This window comes from Rousettus aegyptiacus, unplaced genomic scaffold (genome assembly GCF_014176215.1).
Source record: "Rousettus aegyptiacus isolate mRouAeg1 unplaced genomic scaffold, mRouAeg1.p scaffold_m13_p_12, whole genome shotgun sequence".
NCBI lineage: Eukaryota > Metazoa > Chordata > Mammalia > Chiroptera > Pteropodidae > Rousettus > Rousettus aegyptiacus.
In genome coordinates, this window is record NW_023416287.1 from 9,176,680 (window position 1) to 9,182,832 (window position 6,153).

Genomic DNA, 6,153 nt, shown 5'->3' on the forward strand with positions numbered 1-6,153 from the left:
TTCATCCCACATACCTATTTGCATAAAGATACCTCGGGTGCATGTGAGCACAGACAGGATAGCTCCCACCACTCAAAGCTCTGATACGTAGCTCCTCCCAGTGATGCGCTATCCCCAGGATAGATTTCAAGCGGCTCCTGTTTCTTAAAGTGACAGGATTCCAATTCAAAATTTATGTACATGGGTGCCGATGACGAAGGCAAGCGGAGCCTTTTGCCCCAGGCCCTACCTGCACAGGGGACTGCGTAACTGAGTAAATGGAGTGACTGTAAGAGGCAGCCGTTTATAGGTGTAAGGTTCCCGTGTGGCTCGACGAAGCACGAACACTCACTAAACGGTCGGCAGGTGACCACGGAAGAGCTGTTTTCCCCTTTAAGCCACTGACTCTTACTGGGCCAGAAGGTTATAATAAATCCTTCTCTAGTTATAGCTCTCCCCGGCGGTGACAGACAGGCTGTAACCACTTCCCTGAATGCCTCTGTCCTTTCAGCCTCTTTTCTTTAAAGCAATGAGGAGACGGTTGGATTGTCAACTAGCTGCAGTCGTTGCTCCTTCCTCAGCACGACGTCAACCTCAGGCTCAATGTGGTTGTGCCTGAGGGTTTCGTATGCTAAACATCAGGACACAGCCCGGAAGATACAGAACCCCAGATTCACGCTAGGGAGAGGGGAAGCAGGCAGAGAATGGGCTGCCCTCACGTCTAAACTAAACTTTCTATCCCTTCCTTCCTTCTTTCCTTAGCAAGGGTTTATGGATTATTTGCCAGATGCCAAGCAACGTGCTAGAAACTGAACATACACTGCTGAGAAAAAAAAAAAAAAAAAAAGGCATGATTCCTGCCATCATGGACAGTTCGTTTGGGGACCAGGTTAAGGAGGGCAGGTATTAGCCATGTAATCCTTCAAACAAATGCGATCGGTAAGGTAAGACAAGCAGGCCCTTTTAAAGTCAATGAAATCATGTTACTCTCCTGCTCCAAATCCTCAGACCTCCCCACTTCCACCCTGCTGGCCCCATGGGATGTGGCCCTGGCCGCCTCTCTGGCCGGCCTCCTGGAATTCTGCCCAGACTCTCTGGGTCCAGCCACAGGGGCCTTTTCTCTGTTCCTTCTACTTTATTTAGGCCACTGTTATTCCAAGTCTCTGCGACTCACAGTCAAACCCACCTCCACTGACACAGCACATTCGGGAGCTGTCGTCTCTATTTTTAGGGCGAGGTGAAGCCCTAGGAGCATTTAGCTGGCAGGGTGCCCTGTGGGTTTGGTGCATTGACTCCTCTGGCTGCAATGAGAAGACAGGGTGAGTACCGGGTGGCAGGTATTGGGTGAGGTGGTGGGTGAGCCCTCCTGTCCTCCCACAGGGCAGAAAGCACTGAGCAGCTAGCTGATGGAGAGATTATGTCAAGATAACCCGAAAGCTGAAGGCCAAATGGGCCCCAGCTGGTGCCTGCATGGTTTCCTGGGTGGCTGCATGGTTTGAGATATGTTTCTGGACCCTAAGTTCCCTGTACAACACTTCAGAATTGGATTGGATTGGATTGGATTGGATTGGATTGGATTGGATTGGATTGGATTGGATTGGATTGGGTTAGGTTGGGTTGAATTGGGTTGGACTGGACTAGACAGGGCTGGACTAGACTGGACTGGACTAGATTGAGTTGGGCTAGGTTGGGTTGGATTGGGTCGAGTTGGATTGGATTGGACTGGACTGGATTGGACTGAATGGGACTGGGTTGGATTGGATTGGATTGGATTGGATTGGATTAGACTGGACTGGATTGGATTGGACTGGACTGGACTGGGTTGGGTTGGATTGGATTGGATTAGACTGGACTAGATGGAGAGGGACATGAGAAGCGGAGTCATTATATAGAAAGTTTGGTCACTTTTCGGGTATGCCAAATGTCATAGTCTTTCATCAATAGCAGCTCTCAGGCCTCTATTTCTTTATAAAAACGGACCCCTCTGCCCCGGTGGCTTTCCCCCTCAGTCCCCCTTCTCCCGGTCAGCTCCCACTCATCCCTCCGTCTGCCGCTCCTTCGGCGATGCCTTCCCCTCGCTGCTCCACTCCCGTCCTTGGCGTAAAAGCTGATCCCTTCGTCTTCACTAGAGCACGTATCCCACTTAATTACTATTTTTATTCTCGTGTCTGCCTCTACCATTTCACTACGCAGTACACTGTAAGTTCTTTAAAATTAATTCTGATTATCTATTCATTATTTAGATTCCCTAAGTGTCTGGCTCAGTCTACGGCATGCCCTTCTCCTACCAAAAAAAAAATGTTTTTGAACAAAAGATCACAGTAACTATAAGCTGAGGTAGAAGGACATCTGAGAACAAGACAGAGATACAAGGAACATGTTTAACTCCCATTTTCCTCAAGAATAGCATCTCCGTAAGGCAGAGATTCTGTTGTCTTCCTGATCAAACCCACTGGCTGAGTGTAAAACCTCACACCCAGAGGCTCAAATACCATGAGTCAGATCAAGAGTTCAGTTAGCCATCGAGGAAAAAGGGACTATCTTGGATGGGCCCCCCAAAAGGCTCAGGAAGGAGGCGAGTCCGGACTAGTGCTTTAAAGAACGTCGGACTCGTGTTTATTTAACCAATACTGGCTGAGGACCTACTATGTGCCAGGGTCTGTGTTAGACACTGGAGCTACAACAGTGAACAAAACAAAATTTCTGCTCTCTCAGACATGACCTTTTTTTTGATGGGAAGAAATAAAAATAGCAATGCCATATGACGTTAAGAAGTGAAACTTTCTGTGGTGAAAGGTAAGATGGAGACAGAAGACGAAGAGGGGTGAAGGTTTTGTTCAGATGGGCGGGCGGCGGGGTCAGCCTCACGATGGAGGAGATATGGGAGAATGATTGGGAGGAGGAGGGGAGTCACGTGGTCGAATGGCGTGAGGGAGGTGGGGAGGGGAAGCAGGTGAAGTCTGAGAGGAGTGTGGGGGCCGGAGAGAGGCATCCTCACACACGCATGAGTTATACGCTGTTGTGCATTCGAATTACACTTTGGGTTATTTTTTAGCATTTGAGTATTTGACGGCAATTATCACTATTTTAGTTATCGTAAAACCCTTCAGAAGAGTGCTTTAGGCAGACATTCTTCCCTATATTGGAAATGTGTTCTATATAGAGTAGGGTGCAAAGCTTCCTGAGCCATTGGCATGACCCGAATATTTCAGGATGCTAATTTTAAACATCAGAGCACTAACATGTCCAAATCCCTTTGTATGTCTGCTGTATGCTTTTGGTGATGATTTCTGCCCCTTCCTCTCGAAAGGATCGGTGCTATGAAAATGAGTACAAAACACAAAAATCAAAGAATGGTCCTTTTCTTTTTTAAGAAGAAAAAAATATGTATCAAAAGTCTAAATAAAGAATGGCAATAACTACATATCTATGCACGAGTACTTCAAATGAACAAGAATTAAATGCTCCAATCAAAAGATAGGGTGGCTGAATGGACAAGAAAATAAGACCCTTATACATGCTGCCTGCGAAAGACTCTCTTCAGATTAAAAGACACACACAGACTAAAATAAGGGGATGGAAAAAAAAGATATTTCATAATGGACCTAGAGGGTATTGTGCTGAGTGGAGAGAGGTAGACAAACGCCATACAATGGCACGTATATGTGGAATCTAAAGAACAAAACAAACAAACCAACAAAAACAAACTCAGATACACAGAACATTTTGAGGGTTACCAGAAGGGCGGGGGCTTGTGGGGCAGGTGAAAAGGGGGAAGGGATTAAGAAGTACAAGTCTGTAGTTACAAAATAGCCATGGAGATAGAAAGTATAGCATAAGGCATGTAGCCAGTAATATTTTAATAACTGTATGTGGTGTCAGAGGAGCACTAGATTTATTGAGGTGATCATGTCATGAGTTATACTGATGTCTACTCACTATGTTGTACACCTGAAACTAATAGAGTATTGTATACCAACTGTAACTGAAAAATAAAAAATTATTATTAAAAAAAAAAAAAATGGTCCCTTCCATTCCCAGTAGCCCAACCAGAATACCTGGAAAACACACCCTCCCTGTCCCCTGCACCTAGATGGAAGGACTCAGGTGTACAAAGGAACCCACAGCATCTCACCGCTAAGCCATGGTCTTTTCCCTTCACAAGCTCATTCCATCAAGCCCTTGGGGGGTTGGTTTTGTTTAAGGTTTAACAGGATTTCAGACTTGGGGGTGGTCTCTTTGGATTTTCACCTTCTTTTTCCTTTTGACGCTTAAAAATACCCCCACGACACCAAAGAAGCCACCGTGGCCAAGAAGATTAGAATTACACAGGATGGGATTCCCTTTCATAGAAGCATCGGAGTGGTGGCAGGTCGTCTCTGGAGACGTGGCTTTCCTCATACGCGAACCCCAAAGCTGAGAATTTTGGTTACATAAAAATAGCTATGAATTAAGTGTGATCTCAAAGAGCTCACCTTGAGGCTTCAACCCCTAAAAGCCCAAAGCGGAACATTTGTAAAGCAGAAGCAATAGAGCGTTGGGTCAACTATTGCACCACAAGGTCACAGGGCAGAGATAAGAGAGAGTGAATTAATCTCTTTGGGTTTGTCATCTCTCTCTCTCTCTCTCTCTCTCTCTCTCTCTCTCTCTCCCCCCACCCCCCCCCACCCTCTCTCTGTGTGCGTGTGTGTGAATGCAGTGACTCACGATGCATATAAAGTCGTATTATGGGGAGTTGGAAATTTTGAGGATTTAATTTTGGGTTACACAATAACTGGGATTGTCAAAGATTAATTTTTTTAGAAGTGAAATCATGACTGTCATGCACACATGAAATGAATGTGTCAGCCGTTTCATTTAACTTAGTAATGAATGAGGAAACCACAAAGGTTTAAAACCAATTCAAAAAGAACTCCAAGGTGTGGACAATTTATGGGCTATTAAGAGTGCTGAATGAATTGGATTAATAAATGCAAAACTGGCTTCTTCCATAATGGGTGAAGGGAGTCGATTAAACCCCCACTGGACGTAATGTGCATTTCTAAGGACAGGAATAGTTTGCCTTTCTATCGGTTTTGCTATTAGTTAACTTTTATCTGTACGGAATTGGGAAAGAGCCTAGACAAAGACAATGAAAAGCGAAGATCACCCGGACTGATGAGCTGGTTACAACACCCACTAAACCCCAAAATCTTCCCCAATTCTTTCTTACAGAGGCTACTGACATCCGGTGAACAGAAGCCTGGGGGTGTTACAGCTCCTGCCACAAGCAAGAGAGTCCCATGGTGTCTTTCCACATTCCTGCAAGTTAAAGCTCTGTTTGTAATTAACTGGGATGCAAACCTAACTCTATAGAAACACAAAGTATTTGTTGCACTGTTAATGTGCATTAAATAGGATTTACTCTAGTGTGAGCACCTCACATTTGTTCTTTCATTTCCTGTATTTCTTATACAGGGTGGCTTCTGATTGTCTTGCTGTTCAAATCCGGTCTTATTCATCAACAGCAGGAGCAAACATCTCACTGATTCTTTAAGTCTTGTAGCGTAGCTGCTCCCAAGCACATGTGTATTCTACTTTAATTTTGTCTAATTCTATTGTTCTGTTATTTTTATTATAAGTGATAGTCTACAAGTTAGTTTTCTTTTACTTTTCCATGATATGGTAGCTAGGACAATATTCTGGTTTTTGTTTTGTTTTTAATTATGTGTATAGATAAGTCATATTATTCATGAGGTTCATTTCAGGAGTGTAAGGCAGCAATATACAATATTTCTCCTAAAGGTGAGTGTTGAGTTAGTTGGTAGGGTTAAGAATCATTGTTTCTAGGGAATGAATAGTACCATCAGGTTTTTTTCTTTCTCCAATAAGAATGTCCCCATTCTCTTTGAGACAACAAAGCTTTCTCCACTGGATTGAGCTGTGGACCTGCCAATGAAGGCGCCCCATCCCCCAAAACACCGTCACCCCCGGCCAAGCTGTGCTCTCTTCTCAGAAGTCTCATCTTAAGCATGGTGACCAAAGCATCAAATGTACTTGAAGCTGGTTTCACAGTTGGCTCCTGTTGCTTATAAAAAGTTCTCACCCCAAAACAAAACAAAACAAAACAAAGAAAACAAACAACAAACAGAAAACCAACAAAAGATGACCCAGGTCTTACTGGAATGTTTGCCT

The 6,153-nt window shown here is 44.4% G+C and overlaps 1 long non-coding RNA gene across 1 annotated transcript; it reads left to right on the forward strand.

The window, feature by feature from the left end:
* The first annotated feature begins 1,047 nt into the window (after positions 1-1,047).
* Positions 1,048-5,393, forward strand: LOC118609941. The gene is made up of 2 exons (XR_004953504.1): positions 1,048-1,298; positions 5,194-5,393. It is a non-coding gene; the product is annotated as an uncharacterized LOC118609941 (long non-coding RNA).
* The last annotated feature ends 760 nt before the right edge of the window (positions 5,394-6,153 follow it).